Genomic DNA, 25,125 nt, shown 5'->3' with positions numbered 1-25,125 from the left:
TTTACTTGATACAGTAATAAGTCTTTTTTTGGGGTTTGTCTATGCTTATGCATATGAATCATTTGGTTACAATAACATGGATATCAGGCGTGCTTATGTGTCTTATGAATTATATCCCTTTTCACATTTCTTCCTTTCATTCTATATATACTGTATGTGTAATATTTCATCATCACAGAGAAAGACAAAATGTCTTTCATCCATTCACATGACATGCAAATAGCAACAGGAGACTGTGAAATTCCATATTGCCATCTTTTGGAAAACCTCCCAATTATCTCAAATGCAAGTGTCTCATCCCTCGGGGAAAAGTCTGCCAACTCCCTTTTGTGTCAGCATGCCAGCTGAAGATTATATGATTTGACAGAACTTTTAACACCCAATGATTTAAAAAGGCAGCCATTTCTTACCTCATTTCCATTGCTATCCAACATGCCACTCATCTTTAGGCAGGAAATAACACCTGAGCCAGCTGACATAAAAAGTATTGTTTTTTTAAAATGGTGAACCCCCCCAATGTCTTGCAGCTTTCACCAGAGCCTCTTACTAATAGTTTATGCTAACACCTAACTTTCTTAATGCGAGAAGTACTACTGTAAGCAAAAAAAAAGTTTTTTTGGAGGGGGGGGGCAGTATTTCTTGCGTTGTACAGCTTTTCAGTAAATATATTTAATGCTTACGCCTGACATTAGAGGTGCTTGCCTGTGCGGTGAAGTCCCCACATTTCCCTCTGAATAGCTACTAAATAGGCAGTGAAAACATTTGTCTGTCTTTCTGTGGGGGGAAGGGGGACTGTCTTTGATTGGAAGGTACGCCTATTCTACTCTGAGAATGCCCGTGGTCTTTTCACTGATAAAAATGTGTTAACAAAAACTACAGTATGCTTAAGTATGCTTAAGAGTTGTTAAACCGGTTTTTATCTATTTTTTGGCACAGCCTGCCGGCCGTCAATTGGTCACCGTGCAGATGGGCACCTCTAATGTTAGGCGTAAGTGTTAAATATATTTAGATCTGTGAATTAATATCGTTATTGATTTCTTTAGCATCACAACATTGTCCAATAAAACTCTTCTTGTGTCTAATTTTTAATTAAGCAGGATTTGAGCTACAGACCGTAAAAACCATGCTTTTTGACCACGCTTGAATATTCTTCTGTCCATATCTTTGGAAGGGAAACACAGAAAGCCTTTAAATCTAATGCATTTTAAAGACCACGACTTGTGAAAGTGTTCACAGCCTCCACATAAATCTATCAGTGAGCTAATTCTCTTTTTTTTAACCTTTTTAAACGCACTAACTGGAACCCAGGGGGACTGCTGTGTACACATGTTCACAACGCAAGAAATAATGCCCCCCCTCCAAAACCCCTTTTTTTTTTTTTACAGTAGTACTTCTCGCGTTAAGAAAGTGTTAGCATAAACTATTAGTAAGAGGCTCTGGTGAAATTTCTCTGTGAACTGAAGAGTTAAAGTGTCTCCTCTTTTTAACGGGAAGAGACATGGTGCTTTAAAGAAGAAAGTGTGCCGTTTCTTTTTGTCAATTAAAAAGTGTGTGTGTGTTTTTTACTCCCTGGAAACGGGCTTCCATAAGAATCAAGTAATAGGCTTAATCCATACTGAAAAAAAGGAGAAAGAAAAAGACATTCCACAGGAATCAGTTTACTGTAGCTTCTGGGAAATACACTTTTCCTGCATTAAAGTTTAATCTATCCAGAGCACCCTACATTACAAACTCCAAGCGTTTTACCCTCACACGTGAAGAAGGATTCACAGCCAAAACGTAGCAGTATTGTATTGCAGTAAATGTTTATATCATTATATCTGTTTTTTAGTTCTTTTTTAAAAATTAAAAAAATCGTTTGCCCAGCCTAAGAGGGGGGGGTTGCTCTCATTGACAGCTGACACTCCTCCATACACTCAAGTGAAAAATTAATAACGCCAATGTAAACGTCGTATTTACAATTTGTTGATTATAAAAATGTTAAGTTCTCTAAAGCTTTCTCAGTCAAGTATGATAGTTTACCCAGGGAGCTGTGCAAGCATGCGTAGGCAGCAAAAGATCAGCTAAACTGGGAAGATGCAACACCGGAGATATTATTAATAACCTTTTAAATCTGAAGGGAGATCTAAAGGGATCTCAATACCCTTAATACCCTTTATTAATAGGGATCACGTGAATTTGTGCCCTACCACTGTGTACATACAGTACGAACATGTGATATTTAGAAATATAAAAAATGTCAATATAATGGCAATAATATTAGCTATTTTAGTTTTTCAAAGAAATTTTTATTTGGTAAAAGAAAACTGATGACAATAGCTGGGTTTGACCACTCAACCTCAGGATTACATGTCAGTCACTTAAGCGATCACACCATCAAGGCACTACTGTTTGTGTACCACTACTTGAATATAGTTATACCGTTATTTCTTTAGCTATGCAATTCCATATTATATTACCTATTAATCAAATTCTAAAAGTATGCTTTTAAACATACAGTGACATGGTCAGAAGGAGCAAGGAGCACGTAAAAACGTTTCCAAAATAACCACATGTAAGACTTTGATGCTTAAAATGTTTAGGGAGAAATGGAATACTGGTGTTTATTTTTTTCTTAAAAATACCAAGACCAGCCATATACAGTACAGTTTACATGCAGTAATATGTTTATGTTCCTAAATTAATATATTTTATGAGCATGTGAAAGGCATGGTGAATCAGAGATTCTCAAGAATTACTTTGAATGATTGGAAACAAATGCATGATTGGATCAACGAAATGCTGTGGTGTTACTTTTTGTTAATGAGAAATTAAAGTCTTTTCGTTTACAAAGACGGTTACAAAGAATGTGGACCAGGGTAATACTTTGAGTTTACAGCTTGTCCAAGGTCATTCATTATTAATACTATTAGTAATATCTTCGGTAAAGACTTTGATGGCGACAGCTCAAACGCTGTACACGAGAGGTTGAGCTTTATTAGCTCCAATTGGCGGAAATTCTGGATACTATTATTTTACTTGTGGTATCATGCGGCATTATGCGGGATTATATGGTAACCCTTGTTATACTACGACAAGCGCACTGCGTTTTAACGCTGTATCACTAGCTTGTTTTGAATGGCTGCATCTGTATACCTTATTGTGGCTTTGCAATTGATGGCAGCAATCACAGAACAGTCAAAATAATCCCAGATATAGTTCAGTATTTTGATTGGAAGAAAGAAATGGTGCTCAAACTAAATTAATCAAATTCAAAAACATACCCAATGAGACAGCTGAGTCGATTGCTCAAGACAGGGCAGTCAAGGAAATGTATTGCATTTACTGGCGACAACTACAATACAGTGTTTGGAGGTGTCAGGCGTGATGAAGGAGGAAGCAATGTATTTGCAAATATAAAGAATTTGTTGCAGAACAAAACTTTGATTGGTATGGGTTGCCCAGCCAACATGTGTTCATCATGGAGTAGACACGTTGGATGTCGACATTGAGAGCACCATCTTCAAAATTTACCAATACTGTGCACACAGAGAATCTCAAGGAGTACTGTGCCTTTGGTGATATTGAATACAGAAGAACAAGTAATAGGTTTATTCCATGCTGAAAAAAAGAAGAAAGAGAACACAACGTTTCGGCCGTGGAGCCACCTGAAGAAGGCTCCATGGCCGAAACGTTGTGTTCTCTTTCTTCTTTTTTTCAGCATGGAATAAACCTATTACTTGTTCCTTTGCAGCCTACGCATGCTGACGCAGCTACCCACCTTGAATACAGAAGGCTCCTCTCTCACAGCAAGACGTGATGGCTGTCATTGTTCTCAGATATTGAGAGGCTGCCACAAATGTTTCCAGCACTAAAGGCATTTTTTTCTGTTACAAGAAAAAGCACCATATGTGATCAGGATTTGTTTTGAAAATGACTTCGGTGACATTTACCTCTGGCACATGCATTCATTCACACATGTATTCCAATCACACATTCAAGAGATGGAAAGAGATGGCAATTCAGTTGTGGAACAGAAAAAAAAACTTGAACCAAGTGCACAACACGATTCTTGAACACAAGAAACTCATATGTCTTAAAGTGAAGGGATAACTGGCACAAATGCACAAGGATGGACATGATAAAGCATGTGACCATTTGTGTGATCAGGTTCAATGTCTGTATACAGTAGTTCACACCTGGAATATCTGGAAAAGTGGAGGAGCCCCATGGAGGATTTTTTCTTCTTTCATGTGGATGGATCTGTGTCAGGTACCAGATTGGAACGACGTGGAAGCCTGTATCAAGGGTGTGCCAATTGATGATGGGCTTTGATCAGATCAGCAATCTAAGGAAATTCGTAGAAAACTGTAAAAATGATGAAGAATGCAAAGATCTGCAAGCACACCAGAAGTGGACCCAATATTTTGAGAGGTCTAAAAGCTTTGAGTGTCGTTCAGAGCTGCCGAAAATTGCACAGTTCTTTTATTGCCATTTCCTCCCACAAGGAAAATGTAGAGAGAGTTTTCTCCCTGATGCAAAGCCAGTGGACAAAAGAAAGAATCAACTGTCTGTTGAGTCACTAAAGGGAATTCTATGTGTGGAATACAATTTCTTGCAAGGAGTTTCCTACTTACATGACGACCAATCAATCCCTGCTGGCAAAGATGCAAACTTCAAGCAAGTATACCAGGGAACATCAGCAGGAATGAAAAAAGCATGTGGATTGAAAAGGTTTTTGTGTGTGTATGGGGCTATTTTTATGGCCATGAGAAATAACACTGTTTAACTTGTTTCATTATAGTTAAAAATGTTTAGTTAAAATTGATCGTTTTTGGAACCAATGAGAACTTCTCCTAAGTTATGATATCTTAACATTTTTTCCTCAGATGTTAAGACTTTTCATTTTTAGGTTAAAATAGGACTATATTTTTGTTTTTTCTTTGTTTGCCATTATGGAAGAGAAATAGCATCCCTGAAACTGTTTAAAAGTTTGCTAAGAAGTCTAATAAAAAGAAAAGCGTTTAAATTGATTTTTTAATTAGAAATAGTAATAAAGATTCATTACTTTGGAGGCATGTGTCGATTATCCCCCCATCCTCTTTTTGAAAACCAAAATATGGTCACCCTACAGTATATATCTTAATGCGACTTTGTTAATAATGTTCTTTTTATGTTCTATGAGTCTAAAACAACGCAATGAGAATTACTGTACATGTTTCTACTGATGAGTCTATGCACTGTTATGCTGTGTTCACAGGAAATTGACTTTTTTGTTCATCGTCGTTTATTGTTTATTTTTGATTTCGTGAAACGAGCAGTTTGTTTTGCTAAGGGTAAGTATGTAAGACCGTAACTGAAGGGAAAATGAGCATCTGCTTTTTCTGTGGTAACTGTAGCCTTATGCTACTATTATGAAAATAGTAGTTCAAGTTGTTGTGTTATGATGGAGTAGCAGTAAAAGTTAATGTCTGTTTTGCACACCAGTCTCCTAGCTGTTCTCGCCCTGATCCAGTCCTCAGTGGGTATCATTGCTTCATGTCGCTTGTACATGCTTAACCTAAGATTGTTTTTAACATCTCGGCGTCCTCTCCTACTGAGTGGTACTGTATATACAGATGCAGCCATTCAAAGTGGGTGGTACAGACAAGTACCGGAGGTAATTGGCTACGGCGTCGTGCATCGTGACGTGCGTTGACGATAAATACCGCGGTACGTATGGACACTCGTGGTATGTTGGTCGGTCGTAGAAAGATTTACAGTAAACTGTGCCCGTTTTGGCATTGAATATTTATATGGAATTTTACCACTGAAGGGAAATCTTAGTAGCTGAGCATAAAAAGAATAGGAGCATACTGTAACGCGTGTGAAGGTGAAATGATAAATTATATTAATTTTGGAACACAAACATACAGTATATGGTTGGTCTCTGTACTTTAAAGAAAAAATACACACCAGTATTCCATTTCTCCCTAAACATTTTAAGATTCGAAGTCTTTAACTAACGTGATACCGGAGTCAACAAGCATACTTTTAGAATTTGATTAAAAAGGAATATAATATGGAATCGCGTATCTAAAGAAATTAATAACGATATATATTCATGTACTGCAACACAAGAATAGTACACGCCGTACATTGTCTGTTGATAATGTTTCTGTAGTGCTTTTTCAGCACTCTGCATGTGACCTTGCCAGTGGTGCTGTGGGTTAGGTTCCTGACTCCCACATCACATGCTCTGTGCTTGACTCCCGCTGGAGCCATGACTCCTTGTTTTAACAAACATTTCTTTGAAAAAATAAAACGTTTTCCTGGGTCAGAGATTAAATAAAACCTCACTCGCACCAAACAAATTTATATTTCTAAATATCACAACATGATCGAATTTAAGTCATTTTAATAACAATGAATAGTCACCTATGCGTTACAATATAAACATTTATATTGATTTAAATCGTGTTTTGAAACGCAACATAAATTGATATCTTTGTCTTCTAAGTATCTTAATAAACTTTCAGCATAGCTTTCTCCCCGTTTAGATTTATTTTTCTTGGGAACTTGGGATCAAACGTGGAAAGATTAGATTGTAATCATTTTTATTTTTTAAATACATTTTAGAAAAGTGTAATCTATACTAAAAAGCTGTACACCACCTGCTATAAAGATACATATTGTAATACTTTCGGGTTCGGATAGGACAGACACAAGAACTCAGACCTGCGGAGTTAAAGCAAGTTGAAGCCTTGATTTTATATATCACCTTTAAAAGTGGCATCTCAAAGCAAAGTAAATGCCCAACACTGATTGTACCCATCTGTCATGCTAATAAAGCACCCTGAATTGAATTGAATTGAGAGAGAGAGAGGGGGGCGAGGGCGAGAGAGAGAGCACAGCCAGGACAGACAGGCATAGCGTATCTAAGGAAATAGCAGTATAACCTTGTTCATGCACAAACAGTGGCATGTTACATTATTAATTTGGGTGTCTCCTCTTGCCAGAAAGCTCTAAATTGCATTTTGAGTGCGGTTTTTGACTTTTTTTAAATTGCAACCCATAAATAAAGCTGATACTGTTTAGACTTTTAATTATTTTAAACTGTATTACAGCAGCACAATGCACAATGCAACGTAAATTGCAAAAATGCACTTGGAACCTGTCCAAGCCCTACTTTGTCAGGCATTTTCTTTTACTGTAACGGACATAAAAACTCCCTTGCTTTTAACAGAGCGTTTCATAATTTCTAAATACGAAAATTATTTAAACTGCGACACTTATCATTCAACCAGAGCTTGAAATATCGCAAGGATCCTCAGGAGCACAGCAAAGACTGTATTAAAAGTATACTAGTGACAAACTAGTATACTTTAGATCTTTTTTCTGAACCAGGGAAAATCTAATCATGTTTCTCTATAACAATAATAAAAAACATTATTTTACATATCACCTTTACGTGATATCACTTTAAGGACAGCACATACAAAGGTTAATTGCACAATGGACCGCGCAAAGAAATTTAAAATAGTCTTCTTTAGGTGTGAGAGCAGGAGTGGATCGCAGCAGGCATAATCAGCAAATTAGGAAAACAAAGAACAGGACAGGTGAGACGTGTATCCAGATGATCAGAAAAAGGAACAGCTGTTACGCCCAGGTTTTACACTCTCTCTCTGCTGAATGAATAAAAGCATGAGTTTGCTTTTGTCTGGGTACTTACTTTGTAATCTGTGGTTTACATCTACTGTATTGCTTTGAGATGCCACTTTTAAAGGTGATATGTAAAATAAAGCTTTTTATTATTGTTATAGAGAAACATGATCAGATTTTCCCTGGTTCAGAAAAAAAGATCTAAAGTGCTTACACCTAACTTTCTTAATTAGATTAGTATTTAAAACAGTGAACTACTCTAGGTGTAACAACATTCAGAAATACAATCGAGAATAGTTTTGTTGTGTTTGTATAGATGAAATGTTCCTAAAACGTATATCGTAACAAAATCGATATCGTAATTTTAAAGTCGATTAAAATCTGTAATCTTTCCACTTGTATGTCATCGGAAAATACAAGAAGTTTCTGCTTTGTGAAAGGATGGTATCAAAAAGTAATCTAAGTGGTGAGAAAGCTGTGTTCAATGATAATTAAGAGACTTAAAAGTAAAAGGAGATGCTTCATATTGCTTGACTAATTTTAAAAACTAAGTTATAAATGCATACGCTCTCTCTGAATATCTAGTATCTTTTAAATTTTTATAGAGAAAAAGAGGCTATACAGTATGCGTTACAATATAAACATTTAATGTCAACCTTTAAATCAACAATTGATTTAAGACGATCTGTCAAACCGCAATGAAACTTATTACTCGATTCTTATGGACTCCCAGTCCCGCCAGGGATTAAAAAATAACATGGAATCGCGTATCTAAAGAAATAACAGTATACAGTAACTATGTTCATGCACAAACAATAGCATGTTACATTATTAATTTGGGGGTTTCCTCATTCCAGAAAGTGTTAAATTGCATTTTGCCTCAACACTCCATTCTCAACAACGATAATTCACAAACAGCCAGAACATGTAACTCCACATTCCCAAATAGACCTCATTTCCATAGCCCCACCCCTTATGCAAAACCAACATCCCTCCCCTGTTCGCTCTCTCCGCTGGCGTTTGTAATCATTTTTATTTTTAAATAAATTTTAGCAAAGTCATGTATTTTAAAAATGTTAAGATTTTTATATTTATGTCTTTATTTAGTGGTTTCATTGGTGACAAAGGCTAAACTTTCTTGGAAAAATGTATTTTATGTAAACCATGTTTGCTATTAATTCATTTAGGGCTAGAATATGTTCATTGTCTTCCAATGAAAGAAGGGTTCCTTTCGCCGTAGTCGGGTTGACATTAGAAGCTTGCCACGCCCAGACTGTTACACCACTGTTACACCAATGCATTAGCATGTTAAAGCGATTTCATTGAGGAGCCTAGCTTTCTTAACTAGTAATACTGTACTTCCTTGGTTTTGGAGGGGGGAGATGTCTTTCGCTGGAAATCTCGCCCCCTTCTACTTTGAAAATACCTGTGAAACCAGTTTAATTCGTCACAGCCAGCACTCCCGCTGGCAGCCCACATGTTATGCTCTTTGTTAATGTCTAAGCCGGAACACATCCTTATATATCATTTTGTATTTTTTTAAAAAAAATCGTTTGCCCAGCCTAACAGTATTGTTGTTATTGTTTTTATCCTGTAAAGTGCTTTGAGGAGCCAGCTTTAAAGGCACCATATACAATAAAGTTCATTATTATTTCTATTGTTAATTTGCTGGACAGAGAGGTGAACATTATTACGCAGAAGACAAAGATAGTGATTTACGTTGCATTGTGCATTGTGCTGCTGTAATACAGCTTTAAATAATTAAAAGTCTAAACAGTATGAGCTTTATTTATGGGTTTTAAATAAAGGCAATTTAAATCAATATAAATGTTTATATTGTAACGCCTAGGTGACTATTCATTGTTATTAAAATGACTTAAGTTGATCATGCTGTGATATTTAGAAATATACATTTGTTTGGTGCGAGTGAAGTTTTATTTAATCTCTGAGCCAGGGAAACATTTTAATTTTTCAAAGAAATGTTTGTTAAAAAAAAAGTCAGGGCTCCAACAGGATTCAAACACAGAGCATGTGACATGGGAGTCAGGAACCTAACCCACAGCTCCACCAGCAAGGTCGCATGCAGAGTGCCGAAAAAGCACTACAGAAACATTATCAACAAACAATGTACAGCGTGTACTATTCTTGGTTTGCGGTACATGAATATAATTATATCTTTATTCATTTCTTTAGATACGCGATTCCATATTATATTCAATTCTAAAAGTATGCTTTTTGACTCCGGCATCACATTAGTTAAAGATTTCGATGCTTAAAATGTTTAGGGAGAAATGGAATACTGGTGTGTATTTTTTCTTTAAAGTACCGAGACCAGCCATATACTGTATGTTTATGTTCTAAAATTAATATCGTTTATGGCCTTCACACGCGTTTCAGTATGCTCCTATTCTTTTTATGCTCAGCTACTAAGATTTCCCTCTAGTGGTAAAATTCCATATAAATATTCAATACTTAAACGGGCACAATAAAGACATTAAATATACATATACATACTGTATACAGTACAGTTTGCATACAGTTATATGTTTATGTTTATGTTAAATCAATCTCTTTTATGAGAATGTGAAAGGCATGGTGAATCGATTGTCAAAAATTACTGTACTTTGCATGATTGGAAACAAATGCGTGATTGCGAAATGCTGTGGTGTTACTTTTACAAAGACGGTCAATGAAAAAAAGAATGTGGACCAGGGCAATACTTTGAGTTTACAGCTTGTCCAAGGTCATTCATTATTAATACTATTAGTAATATCTTCGTTACAGACTTTGATGATGATAGCTCAAATATGAGAGGTTGAGCTTTATTAGCTCCACCTTGCGGAAATTCCAGATACTATTATTTTACTTGTGGTATTATAGGAGAGTTTACGGTAACTCGCGGTAGACTGCGTAAAGCGCACCGCAAAATAATGCGGTATTGCCCGCTTGTTTTGAATGGCTGCATCTGTAAAAGCAAACTGTCGTTCGTGCACCCTTATACAACAAAAATCCATAACTGGCATTTTTTAAGTGCTAGGTCCTAAACAAGCCATTACATTTTATTTTAGTTTTGAATGATTGAGACTAGCACGGAGGTATCAGTCAAATTACTTAGAACGGGACAACTCAGTTAAGGTTAACATTCTATTTTGTTCCTCCTGTTTACTTTCAAACTTCCAGTTCAATACCGTAGTTCTGCTGTAATTAATCGAAGAATGTAACAGTGGCAGAAGTAAACATTCCAAAAGCTTTTTTTTTGCTTTCATTTTCTAACTTTCTGCTTTTGCTGTAACAATTCTGTGATACACGTCTCTAGTAGCTCTTAAAAAGTTTTTGCATCGATTCAGAAGGACAAAAGCTACTGTATGGAAGCCCGTTTCTGCCAGGGAGTTAAAAAAAAAACCTGCTATGGTACAGATGCAGCCATTCAAAATGCACGGTACAATCCCAAATCGCACGCAACTACCCACAAGCCACCGCAGTCTACCGAAATAAGTGATTGGCTGGCCAAAATGTCCGACAGGGGCACTCGTGGTGCATTGGTCGGTAGTGAAAAGATTTAATCATTTAATTTTTTTACTGTGCACGTTTTATTCCACTTAGTATTGAATATTTATATGGAATTTTACCACTAAAGGGAAATTTTAATAGCAGAGCATAAAAAGAAGAGGAGCATAATGCATCTGAAAGTCAGAAACGATATTAATTTAGGAACATAAACATATTACTGTATGTAAACTGTATTCCATTTGGCTGGTCGTGGTAGTTTAAAGAAAAAATACATATCAGTCTTCCATTTCTCCCTAAACATTTTAAGCATCAAAGTTTTATAAACAGTCACCAAATATGCGATTGCTGTGTAGAATGAATTTTAATTTAAAAAAAAATATTTAACACGAAAATTAAGCTGTTTACGTTCCTCCGCCTGAGAATATAGATTAAGGGCTGACACAGTGGGCTTTTCTGAGACATTGCGATTCCACAGTCTGAAAAAACGCGTTTATTTCGGGCTGAAAAACACGTTTTGAAAAGTGTGCTGTTCCTGCCCCAGCGGTTACGTGGGGTGACCAAAGTTGCCCAAAACGTGTTTATTTCTGCAGAAAAACACGTTTTGACAACTTCTGCACACTGGGGTTAAGGGCTGACTCAGGGGGCTCTTCTGAGCAAGGCAGTTACATTGGATTCCACAGACTGAAAAAACGCGTTTATTTCGGGCTGAAAAACACATTTTGAAAAGTGTGCAGTTCCTGCCCCAGCAGTTACATGGGGGTGACCAAAGTTGCCAAAACGTGTTTATTTCTGCTGAAAAAATACGTTTTGAAAAGTGTGCTGTTCCTGCTCCAGCAGTTACATGGGGGTGACCAAAGTTGTCAAAACGTGTTTATTTCTGCAGAAAAACACGTTTTGACAACTTCTGCACACTGGGGTTAAGGGCTGACTCAGTGGGCTCTTCTGAACAAGGCAGTTACATTGGGATTCCACAGTCTGAAAAAACGCGTTTATTTCGGGCTGAAAAACACGTTTTGAAAGTGTGCTGTTCCTGCCCCAGCAGTTACATGGGGGTGACCAAAGTTGCCCAAACGTGTTTATTAATGTAGAAAAACACGTTTTGACAACTTCTGCACACTGGGGTTAAGGGCTGACTCAGTGGGCTCTTCTGAACAAGGCAGTTACATTGGGATTCCACAGTCTGAAAAAACGCGTTTATTTCGGGCTGAAAAATACGTTTTGAAAAGTGTGCTGTTCCTGCCGCAGCAGTTACATGGGGGTGACCAAAGTTGTCAAAACGTGTTTATTAATGTAGAAAAACACGTTTTGACAACTTCTGCACACTGGGGTTAAGGGCTGACTCAGTCGGCTCTTCTGAGCCAGGCAGTTACATTGGGATTCCACAGACTGAAAAAACGTGTTTATTTCGGGCTGAAAAACACATTTTGAAAAGTGTGCTGTTCCTGTCCCAGCAGTTACATGGGGGTGACCAAAGTTGCCCAATCGTGCTTATTTCTGCTGAAAAACACGTTTTGAGAACTTCTGCACATTGGAGTTAAGGGCTGACTTAGTGGGCTCTTTGAGCCAAACAGTTACTTTGGGATTCCATAAACTGAAATAATGTGGTTATTTTGGGCTGAAAAACACGTTTTGAAAAGTGTGCTGTTCCTGCCCCAGCAGTTACATGGGGGTGACCAAAGTTGCCCAAACGTGTTTATTTTTGCTGAAAAATACGTTTTGAAAAGTGTGCTGATCATGCCCCAGCAGTTACATGGGGGTGACCAAAGTTGCCCAAACATGCTTATTTCTGCTGAAAAACACGTTTTGACAACTTCTGCACACTGGGGTTAAGGGCTGACTCAGTGGGCTCTTCTGAGCCAGGCAGTTACAGATGCAGCCGTTCAAAATGCGCGGGTGATACCGCATTATTTTCCGGTACGCTGTACGCAGTCTACCGCGAGTTACCGGTAAATACCGCAAGTTACCGGTAAATACTGCTAGCAAAATAATAGTATCCGGAATTTCCGCAAGGTGGACCTAATAAAGCTCAACCTCTCATGTTTGAGCTGTAGCCATCAAAGTCTTTAACGAAGATATTACTAATAGTATTAATAATAAATGACCTTGGACAAGCTGTAAACTCAAAGTATTGCCCTGGTCCATATTCTTTTTTTCATTGTCCGTCTTTGTAAAAGTAACACCACAGCATTTCGCAATCACACATTTTTTTCCAATCATGCAAGGTACAGTAATTTTTGAGAATCGATTCACCATGCCTTACACATGCTCATAAAAGAGATTGATTTAGGAACATAAACATATTACCATATGCAAACTGTACTGTATACAGTATGTATATTTAATGTCTTAACTGTGCCCATTTAAGTATTGAATATTTATATGGAATTTTACCACTGAAGGGAAATCTTAGTGCCTGAGCATAAAAAGAATAGGAGCATACTGCAACGCGTGTGAAGGCCATAAACGATATTAATTTTGGAACATAAACATACAGTATATGGCTGGTCTCGGTACTTTAAAGAAAACATACACGAAACATGGTTTCATTATGACCAGAATCGGTCTTGAGATATTTTTAACTTGATTTACAGTATTTGAGAGGTATGTCTTGACACAGATACTACGTAAGTACTGCTCACGTACTGTATATGTTTCTAGGTTTATATTATGCATTTCATACGGTCAAATTACTTTTAAGCAACTGATAAGAAGCGCGAAACGGTATGCCCAGGGCGTTTAAGTTTCGTTTTGTGCGGGGACTGTATCGCCGTGGATTGATTAGAGATATCAAGTACATACAAGTCATTTTTTAAATGTTGTAGTTTGTCTTGTAAAAATGTTACGAGAACATCATCTGTCAACAATTACACAGGTTCTGTTTCCATATTGCGGATTTTGGTTACGTAATATTATTTTCTAATTTCACGTTGTGAATATATGATTTGGGCAAACAGAGCCGCAAAGAAGTACATTATGGGTTGTTGTTTTTTTTTGCAGTTTTATCTAGAACAAGCGATGCTTAAACCTTTGTCTGATTCTTGTGAAACTATCCACACGACAGTTTCAGTACCTAGGAGTTGACTTCAGTGATGTCACTGATGGGATGTTTCTAAAAATCCATCCTCTGTAAAATGTCTTCTCTAGTTGTCCTGCATATGTATTTGCTAATGAAGCTGTGTGTTCTGAGCCTGGATCTCTACATTTCTGTATGAACCAGCTTAGAGGGCTAAAGACAGCTTGTGTTTAAATTGAGTGTAAGGTAATTTATGCTTCTAAAGTCATGGTCAGCATTTATTATTGTACTGTGCTATAAACTTGTTCTGTGCCTAGTCACATTATTTTATAGCGTTTTTATAGCGTTATCAAATCTGGTGGCGCTGTGTGTTAGTTTCCTGACTCCCATGTTACATGGTCTGTGATTGAATCCCATGGAACTACTGTACAGTATGACTTTATTTTTTAACAAACATTTCTTTGAAAAAATGAAACGTTTCCCTTGGTCAGAGATTAAATAAAACCTCACTCGCACCAAACAAATTTATATTTCTAAATATCACAACATGATCGAATTTAAGTCTTTTTAATAACAATGAATAGTCACCTATGTGTTACAAAATAAACATTTATATTGATTTGAATCGTATTTTGATTTAAATCGTAAATGCGTGTTTAAATATATGTGTTTAAAGGCGATATACTGTATAAAAGCGCTGATTCTTATGGAGTGTGTTCCACCGGGGATTCAAAAAATTTATTTTTTTTAATCGCGTATCTAAGGAAAATTGCAGTATAACTTTGTTCATGCAGAAACAGTGGCATGTTACATTATAATTTGGGTGTCTCCCCTTGCCAGAAAGCTCTAAATTGCATTTTGAGTGCGGTTTTTGACTTTTTCTAAATTGCAACCCATAAATAAAGCTATTAAAGCTTAGACTAACTGTATTCTAAACTGTATTACAACGTAAATTGCAAAAATGCACTTGGAATCTGTCCAAGCCCTCCTACGAAAATGATTTAAATTGCGACACTGATCATTCATCTCTAAATAAACTTTATTTTATATAGCGTTTTAGGCGAATAGGTAATTAGATTGCTCATAAACCTAATCGCTTTTTCTACATAAACACAGCGTGATTGCTCTCTGAAAATGCTTTTCCTTTATATTTAGGCTCAGATTTCAACTATAGATCGCATTATTATAAACTTTCTTGGAAAAATGTATTTTATGTAAACCATGTTTGCTATTAATTCATTTAGGGCTAAAATACGTTCATTGTCTTCCAATCGAGTCGAGTTGACATTAGAAGCTTGCCACTCCCGGACTGTTACACCAACGCATTAGCATGTTAAAGCGACTTAATTGAGGTGCCCAGCTACCAGTTAACACTGTACTTCCTACTTTAAAAATACCTGTGAAACCGGTTTAATTCGTCACAGCCAGCACTCCTGCAGAGAGGGGGTTGTACTCGTAAAGAAGAAGCGGGCGAGATTTCCAGCGAAAGACACCTCCCCCCACCCCTCAAAAACCCAGTAAGCAGTAAGGCTTTATGTTGAAAATTGAGGTGGATTTTGTTTATGATAAAGAGGAGAAACTGGGATGGGAGGAGGGTTTGGTTTTGCATAAGGGGCGGGATTATGATAATTGGAGGAATTTGCGAGAGTATAATGGTTTGATATATTTGATTTTGTATTGTGGTCGTTATCTATGTTTTTGGTTGGTATTATGTTTATATGGTTGTTTTTGTTGGTTGGTTGTTATTATGGTTATTAATAATACGATCTATAGTTGAAATCTGAGCCTAAATATAAAGAAAAAGCAAGTGATTAGGTTTATGAGCAATCTAATTACTTTTTCGTTTAAAACGCTATATAAAATAAAGTTTATTATTAATTTGCTGGACAGAGCGGTGAACATTATTATGCATAAGACAAAGATAACGATCCTGATCAGTTTAGAAATCTGTGTACGCTGTAAGGTTTTTACTTCTTAAACTTTTAAAATACACGTTTCGAATAGAAAGAAATCCTCTTCCTGGTATAGTCGCATGAAGAGAGAGGCGAAACAGCCCTACACAGCCCTGTCGCAGTACACGAATATAATCATATTGTTATTAAATTCTTTAGATACGCGATTCCATATTATATTAGCAGAAAAGCTTAAACTACCACTTTTTCACACGCTATTTCATATGTTAGTTAAATTTAATTTATTTATATATTATATATTTATATCTCTGACCAAGGGAAACGTCTCATTTTTTCAAAGAAATGTTTGTTCACAACGGCGACTGTCAGAAGATAGGACACAGCGGCTCAGGCACCCGCTGAATGGAAAAGGGGCACTTTAATGTTCTGTATGGCTAATACTAAAGCCAATACTAATATTCAATACTTTAATATTCTTTTCTGTATGTTTAACAATAGTGGGTACTGGCCTAATTCGTCCCTGCTCCCGTTGTTAGGTGTTAATGTGTTGTTAAGTGTGAATTTGTAGCTGTTTCCCTGGGGTCTGGCTTTTTTTCTGGAAAACCATAACTGGTCTTGTCCAGATTGACTGTCGGCGTCCAGGTCTGACAGTGCTGCTCCAGCAGTGCCAGGTTCTGGCGCAGCCTCTGTTCTGTGGGCGACAGCAGGACCAGGTCGTCTGCACAGAGCAGGAACTCGATTTCCATAATTAATGCAGATCAGTAAATCAAGGGACAAAACAATTATTGCGCCTGGGTCCTCAATGGGCTCTGACGTGCTAATGCGTTGGTTTAACAGTCCGGGTGTGGCAAGCCTCTAATGTCTCCCGACTTTGAAAACCAAGTAATAACTTAACTATATGTGCAAACGTTTCATATGTTGCTGTTGTGGATGCCTGTGGAGTGTATCTTATTTGCCGCGCGCCCTCCCCCCCGCTTTCCCTCAATTCAATTCAATTCAAGGTGTTTTATTAGCATGGCAGATGGGTTATATCAGTGTTGGGTATTTACTTTGCTTTGAGATTCCACTTTTAAAGGTGATATATACATTTTTGACTAAAATAAAATGATATCTTTGTCTTCTAAGCTCTCTGTGTACAGTGGAGCCTCCTGTCCAGCCAGCACATGTCCACAGACATTCACAACAGCGACATATCATAAAACGTTTGCACATATAGTGTGCAAAAATGCACTTTATTTACTAAAAATAAGACAGAGATACTGTATCAATTTATGTTGCATTAGCCTGATTATGATTAAAAAAACACATATAATTAAACACGCGTTTGCGATTTAAATCAAAACACGATTTAAATCAATATAAATGTTTATATTGTATCGCATACTGTCCAGCCTCCATTTCTCTATAAAATATTTACTCTATTACACACACACACAATAGAAGCAGGAAGCAGAAGCAGGGACCGTTCGTGTCGCAGTACACGAATATAATCATAACGTTATTAAATTCTTTAGATACGCGATTCCATATTATATTAGCAGAAAAGCTTAAAACTACCACTTTTTCACACGCTATTTCACATGCTAGGTAAATACTTCGATGCTTGAAATGTTTAGGGAGAAATGGAATACCGGTGTGTATTTTTCCTTTAAAGTACCGATTCCTGGAATCTGACTGGCTGACACCCTTCTGAAGTGGTTCCATAAAATCTGGTATACGGAAAAGAAAGCATTGATAAAAAAAGCCTGGATTCTCATGTATCTCATACAAGTATCTTTTAATACAGTCTTTGCTGTGCTCTTGAGGATCCTTGTGATATTTTGAGCTCTAGTTGAATGATAAGTGTCACATTTTAAATCATTTTCGTAGTTAGAAATTATGAAACGCCCTGTTAAAAGCAAGGGAGTTTTTATGCCCGTTGAAGTAAAACAAAATGCCTGACAAAGTATGGCTTGGACAGATTCCAAGTGCTTGTACAAATGTGCTAAAGAAATTATACTTTGAGTATACAGCTTGTCCAAAGTCATTCATTATTAATACTATTAGTAATATCTTCGGTAAAGGCTTTGATGCATAAATATTTCTGATAAAGGTAGGTTGTGTACTTTTGTCCAGCTGAGCAATCTTGCATTCATAAAATATATACGCGATTCAATATTATATTCCCTTTTAATCAAATTCTAAAAGTATGCTTGTTGACTCCGGTATCTCTTTAGTTAAAGACTTCGATGCTTAAAATGTTTAGGGAGAAATGGAATACTGGTGTGTATTTTTTCTTTAAAGTACCAAGACCAGCAATATACTGTATGTTTATGTTCCAAAATTAATATCGTTTATGGCCTTCACACGCGTTACAGTATGCTCCTATTCTTTTTATGCTCAGCTACTAAGATTTCCCTTCAGTGGTAAAATTGAATATCTACAACGGGCACAGCAAAGACGTGTACTGTAAGTCTTTCTACGACAGACCAATGGACCACGAGTGCCCCTGTCGGTCAACCAATCACGTACTGCGGTGCGCGCGTCATCTTGCGTCACAATGCGCGACGCCACCTGCGGTACGTGTCTGTAACGCGCACTTTGAATGGCTGCATCTGTACATTGGGATTTCACAGTCTGAAAAAAAGTACTTTTGTCGGGTTGAAAAACACCTTTTGAAAAGTGTGCTGTTCCTGCCCCAGCAGTTACATGGGGATGACCAAAGTTGTCCAAACGTTTATTTCTGCTGAAAAACACGTTTTGACAACTTCTGCACACTGGGGTTAAGGGCTGACTCAGTGGGCTCTTCTGAGCCAGGCAGTTACATTGGGATCCAACAGTCTAAAAAAACGCGTTTATTTCGACCTGAAACACACGTTTTGAAAAGTGTGCTGTTCCTGCCCCAGAAGTTACATGAGGGTGACCAAAGTTGCCCAAACGTGTTTATTTCTGCTGAAAAACACGTTTTGACAACTTCTGCACACTGGGGTTAAGGGCTGACTCAGTGGGCTCTTCTGAGCCATGCAGTTACAATGCGATTCAACAGACTGAAAAAACGTGTTTATTTCGAGCTGAAAAAAACGTTTTGAAAAGTGTGCTGTTCCTGCCCCAGCAGTTACATGGGGGAGACCAACGTTGCCCAAACGTGTTTATTTCTGCTGAAAAGCACGTTTTGACAACTTCTGCACACTGGGGTTAAGGGCTGACTCAGTGGGCTCTTCTGAGCCATGCAGTTACATTGGGATTCAACAGTCTGAAAAAACGTGTTTATTTCGAGCTGAAAAAAACGTTTTGAAAAGTGTGCTGTTCCTGCCCCAGAAGTTACATGAGGGTGAACAAAGTTGCCGAAAAGTGTTTATTTCTGCTGAAAAACATGTTTTGACAACTTCTGCACACTGGGGTTAAGGGCTGACTCAGTGGACTCTTCTGAGCCAGGCAGTTACATTGGGATTCAACAGTCTGAAAAAACGTGTTTATTTCGAGCTCAAAAACACCTTCTGAAAAGTGTGCTTTTCCTGCCCCAGAAGTTACATGGGGGTGAACAAAGATGCATAAACATGTTTATTTCTGCTGAAAAACACGTTTTGACAACTTCTGCACACTGCGGTTAAGGGCTGACTAGTGGGCTCTTCTGAGCCAGGCAGTTACACTGCGATTCTAAGGGCTGAGAAAACGCGTTTATTTCAGGCTGAAAAACACGTTTTGAAAACTGTGCTGTTCCTGCCTTATAACTTACATGGGGGTGACCAAAGTTGCCTAAACGTCTTTATTTCTGCTGAAAAACACGTTTTGACAATTTCAGCACACTGGGGTTAAGGGCTGACTCAGGGGGCTCTTCTGAGCTAGGCAGTTACACTGCAATTCTAAGGGCTGAGAAAACGCGTTTATTTCGGGCTGAAAAACACGTTTTGAAAACTGTGCTGTTCCTGCCCTATAACTTACATGGGGGTGACCAAAGTTGCCTAAACGTCTTTATTTCTGCTGAAAAACACGTTTTGACAATTTCAGCACACTGGGGTTAAAGGCTGACTCAGGGGGCTCTTCTGAGCCAGGCAGTTACACTGCGATTCTAAGGGCTGAGAAAACGCGTTTATTTCGGGCTGAAAAACACGTTTTGAAAACTGTGCTGTTCCTGCCCTATAACTTACATGGGGGTGAGCAAAGTTGCCTAAACGTCTTTATTTCTGCTGAAAAACACGTTTTGACAATTTCAGCACACTGGGGTTAAGGGTTGACACAGGGGGCTCTTTTGAGCCAGGCAGTTACACTGCGATTCTAAGGGCTGAGAAAACGCGTTTATTTCGGGCTGAAAAACACGTTTTGAAAACTGTGCTGTTCCTACCCTATAACTTACATGGGGGTGACCAAAGTTGCCTAAACGTGTTTATTTCTGCTGAAAAACACGTTTTGACAATTTCAGCACACTGGGGTTAAGGGCTGACTCAGGGGGCTCTTCTGAGCCAGGCAGTTACACTGCGATTCTAAGGGCTGAGAAAACGCGTTTATTTCGGGCTGAAAAACACGTTTTGAAAACTGTGCTGTTCCTGCCCTATAACTTACATGGGGGTGACCAAAGTTGCCTAAACGTCTTTATTTCTGCTGAAAAACACGTTTTGACAATTTCAGCACACTGGGGTTAAGGGCTGACTCAGGGGGCTCTTCTGAGCCAGGCAGTTACACTGCGATTCTAAGGGCTGAGAAAACGCGTTTATTTCGGGCTGAAAAACACGTTTTGAAAACTATGCTGTTCCTGCCCTATAACTTACATGGGGGTGACCAAAGTTGCCTAAACGTCTTTATTTCTGCTGAAAAACACGTTTTGACAATTTCAGCACACTGGGGTTAAGGGCTGACTCAGGGGGCTCTTCTGAGCCAGGCAGTTACACTGCGATTCTAAGGGCTGAGAAAACGCGTTTATTTCGGGCTGAAAAACACGTTTTGAAAACTGTGCTGTTCCTGCCCTATAACTTACATGGGGGTGACCAAAGTTGCCTAAACGTCTTTATTTCTGCTGAAAAACACGTTTTGACAATTTCAGCACACTGGGGTTAAGGGCTGACTCAGGGGGCTCTTCTGAGCCAGGCAGTTACACTGCGATTCTAAGGGCTGAGAAAACGCGTTTATTTCGGGCTGAAAAACACGTTTTGAAAACTAAGCTACTCCTGCCCTATAACTTACATGGGGGTGACCAAAGTTGCCTAAACGTCTTTATTTCTGCTGAAAAACACGTTTTGACAATTTCAGCACACTGGGGTTAAGGGCTGACTCAGGGGGCTCTTCTGAGCCAGGCAGTTACACTGCGATTCTAAGGGCTGAGAAAACGCGTTTTTTCGGGCTGAAAAACACGTTTTGAAAACTGTGCTGTTCCTGCCCTATAACTTACATGGGGGTGACCAAAGTTGCCTAAACGTGTTTATTTCTGCTGAAAAACACGTTTTGACAATTTCAGCACACTGGGGTTAAGGGCTGACTCAGGGGGCTCTTCTGAGCCAGGCAGTTACACTGCGATTCTAAGGGCTGAGAAAACGCGTTTATTTCGGGCTGAAAAACACGTTTTGAAAACTGTGCTGTTCCTGCCCTATAACTTACATGGGGGTGACCAAAGTTGCCTAAACGTCTTTATTTCTGCTGAAAAACACGTTTTGACAATTTCAGCACACTGGGGTTAAGGGCTGACTCAGGGGGCTCTTCTGAGCCAGGCAGTTACACTGCGATTCAAAGGGCTGAGAAAACGCGTTTATTTTGGGCTGAAAAACACGTTTTGAAAACTGTGCTGTTCCTGCCCTATAACTTACATGGGAGTGACCAAAGTTGCCTAAACGTCTTCATTTCTGCTGAAAAACACGTTTTGACAATTTCAGCACACTGGGGTTAAGGGCTGACTCAGGGGGCTCTTCTGAGCCAGGCAGTTACACTGCGATTCTAAGGGCTGAGAAAACGCGTTTATTTCGGGCTGAAAAACACGTTTTGAAAACTGTGCTGTTCCTGCCCTATAACTTACATGGGGGTGACCAATGTTGCCTAAACGTCTTTATTTCTGCTGAAAAACACGTTTTGACAATTTCAGCACACTGGAGTTAAGGGCTGACTCAGGGGGCTCTTCTGAGCCAGGCAGTTACACTGCGATTCTAAGGGCTGAGAAAACGCGTTTATTTCGGGCTGAAAAACACGTTTTGAAAACTGTGCTGTTCCTGCCCTATAACTTACATAGGGGTGACCAAAGTTGCCTAAACGTCTTTATTTCTGCTGAAAAACACGTTTTGACAATTTCAGCACACTGGGGTTAAGGGCTGACTCAGGGGGCTCTTCTGAGCCAGGCAGTTACACTGCGATTCTAAGGGCTGAGAAAACGCGTTTATTTCGGGCTGAAAAACACGTTTTGAAAACTGTGCTGTTCCTGCCCTATAACTTACATGGGGGTGACCAAAGTTGCCTAAACGTGTTTATTTCTGCTCAAAAACACGTTTTGACAATTTCAGCACACTGGGGTTAAGGGCTGACTCAGGGGGCTCTTCTGAGCCAGGCAGTTACACTGCGATTCTAAGGGCTGAGAAAACGCGTTTATTTCGGGCTGAAAAACACGTTTTGAAAACTATGCTGTTCCTGCCCTATAACTTACATGGGGGTGACCAAAGTTGCCTAAACGTCTTTATTTCTGCTGAAAAACACGTTTTGACAATTTCAGCACACTGGGGTTAAGGGCTGACTCAGGGGGCTCTTCTGAGCCAGGCAGTTACACTGCGATTCTAAGGGCTGAGAAAACGCGTTTATTTCGGGCTGAAAAACACGTTTTGAAAACTGTGCTGTTCCTGCCCTATAACTTACATGGGGGTGACCAAAGTTGCCTAAACGTCTTTATTTCTGCTGAAAAACACGTTTTGAAAATTTCAGCACACTGGGGTTAAGGGCTGACTCAGGGGGCTCTTCTGAGCCAGGCAGTTACACTGCGATTCTAAGGGCTGAGAAAACGCGTTTATTTCGGGCTGAAAAACACGTTTTGAGAACTGTGCTGTTCCTGCCCTATAACTTACATGGGGGTGACCAAAGTTGCCTAAACGTCTTTATTTCTGCTGAAAAACACGTTTTGACAATTTCAGCACACTGGGGTTAAGGGCTGACTCAGGGGGCTCTTCTGAGCCAGGCAGTTACACTGCGATTCTAAGGGCTGAGAAAACGCGTTTATTTCGGGCTGAAAAACACGTTTTGAAAACTATGCTGTTCCTGCCCTATAACTTACATGGGGGTGACCAAAGTTGCCTAAACGTCTTTATTTCTGCTGAAAAACACGTTTTGACAATTTCAGCACACTGGGGTTAAGGGCTGACTCAGGGGGCTCATCTGAGCCAGGCAGTTACACTGTGATTCTAAGGGCTGAGAAAACGCGTTTATTTCGGGCTGAAAAACACGTTTTGAAAACTGTGCTGTTCCTGCCCTATAACTTACATGGGGGTGACCAAAGTTGCCTAAACGTCTTTATTTCTGCTGAAAAACACGTTTTGACAATTTCAGCACACTGGGGTTAAGGGCTGACTCAGGGGGCTCTTCTGAGCCAGGCAGTTACACTGCGATTCTAAGGGCTGAGAAAACGCGTTTATTTCGGGCTGAAAAACACGTTTTGAGAACTGTGCTGTTCCTGCCCTATAACTTACATGGGGGTGACCAAAGTTGCCTAAACGTGTTTATTTCTGCTGAAAAACACGTTTTGACAATTTCAGCACACTGGGGTTAAGGGCTGACTCAGGGGGCTCTTCTGAGCCAGGCAGTTACACTGCGATTCTAAGGGCTGAGAAAACGCGTTTTTTCGGGCTGAAAAACACGTTTTGAAAACTGTGCTGTTCCTGCCCTATAACTTACATGGGGTTGACCAAAGTTGCCTAAACGTCTTTATTTCTGCTGAAAAACACGTTTTGACAATTTCAGCACACTGGGGTTAAGGGCTGACTCAGGGGGCTCTTCTGAGCCAGGCAGTTACACTGCGATTCTAAGGGCTGAGAAAACGCGTTTATTTCGGGCTGAAAAACACGTTTTGAAAACTGTGCTGTTCCTGCCTTATAACTTACATGGGGGTGACCAAAGTTGCCTAAACGTCTTTATTTCTGCTGAAAAACACGTTTTGACAATTTCAGCACACTGGGGTTAAGGGCTGACTCAGGGGGCTCTTCTGAGCTAGGCAGTTACACTGCAATTCTAAGGGCTGAGAAAACGCGTTTATTTCGGGCTGAAAAACACGTTTTGAAAACTGAGCTGTTCCTGCCCTATAACTTACATGGGGGTGACCAAAGTTGCCTAAACGTCTTTATTTCTGCTGAAAAACACGTTTTGACAATTTCAGCACACTGGGGTTAAAGGCTGACTCAGGGGGCTCTTCTGAGCCAGGCAGTTACACTGCGATTCTAAGGGCTGAGAAAACGCGTTTATTTCGGGCTGAAAAACACGTTTTGAAAACTATGCTGTTCCTGCCCTATAACTTACATGGGGGTGACCAAAGTTGCCTAAACGTCTTTATTTCTGCTGAAAAACACGTTTTGACAATTTCAGCACACTGCGGTTAAGGGCTGACTAGTGGGCTCTTCTGAGCCAGGCAGTAACATTGGGATTCAACAGTCTGAAAAAATGCGTTTATTTCGAACTGAAAAACACCTTTTGAAAAGTGTGCTGTTCCTGCCCCAGCAGTTACATGGGGGTGACCAAAGTTGCCCAAACGTGTTTATTTCTGCTGAAAAACGCGTTTTGACAACTTCTGCACACTGCGGTTAAGGGCTGACTCAGTGGGATCTTCTGAGCCATGCAGTTACATTGGGATTCAACAGTCTGAGAAAACGTGTTTATTTCGAGTAGAAAAAAACGTTTTGAAAAGTGTGCTGTTCCTGCCCCAGAAGTTACATGAGGGTGAACAAAGTTGCCCAAAAGTGTTTATTTCTACTGAAAAACACGTTTTGACAACTTCTGCACACTGGGGTTAAGGGCTGACTAGTGGGCTCTTCTGAGCCAGGCAGTTACATTGGGATTCAACAGTCTGAAAAAACGTGTTTATTTCGAGCTGAAAAACACCTTCTGAAAAGTGTGCTTTTCCTGCCCCAGAAGTTACAT

This window comes from Atractosteus spatula, chromosome 26 (genome assembly GCF_055471065.1).
Source record: "Atractosteus spatula isolate fAtrSpa1 chromosome 26, fAtrSpa1.hap1, whole genome shotgun sequence".
Lineage (NCBI taxonomy): Eukaryota > Metazoa > Chordata > Actinopteri > Semionotiformes > Lepisosteidae > Atractosteus > Atractosteus spatula.
Note: the sequence above shows the minus strand (reverse complement) of the source record.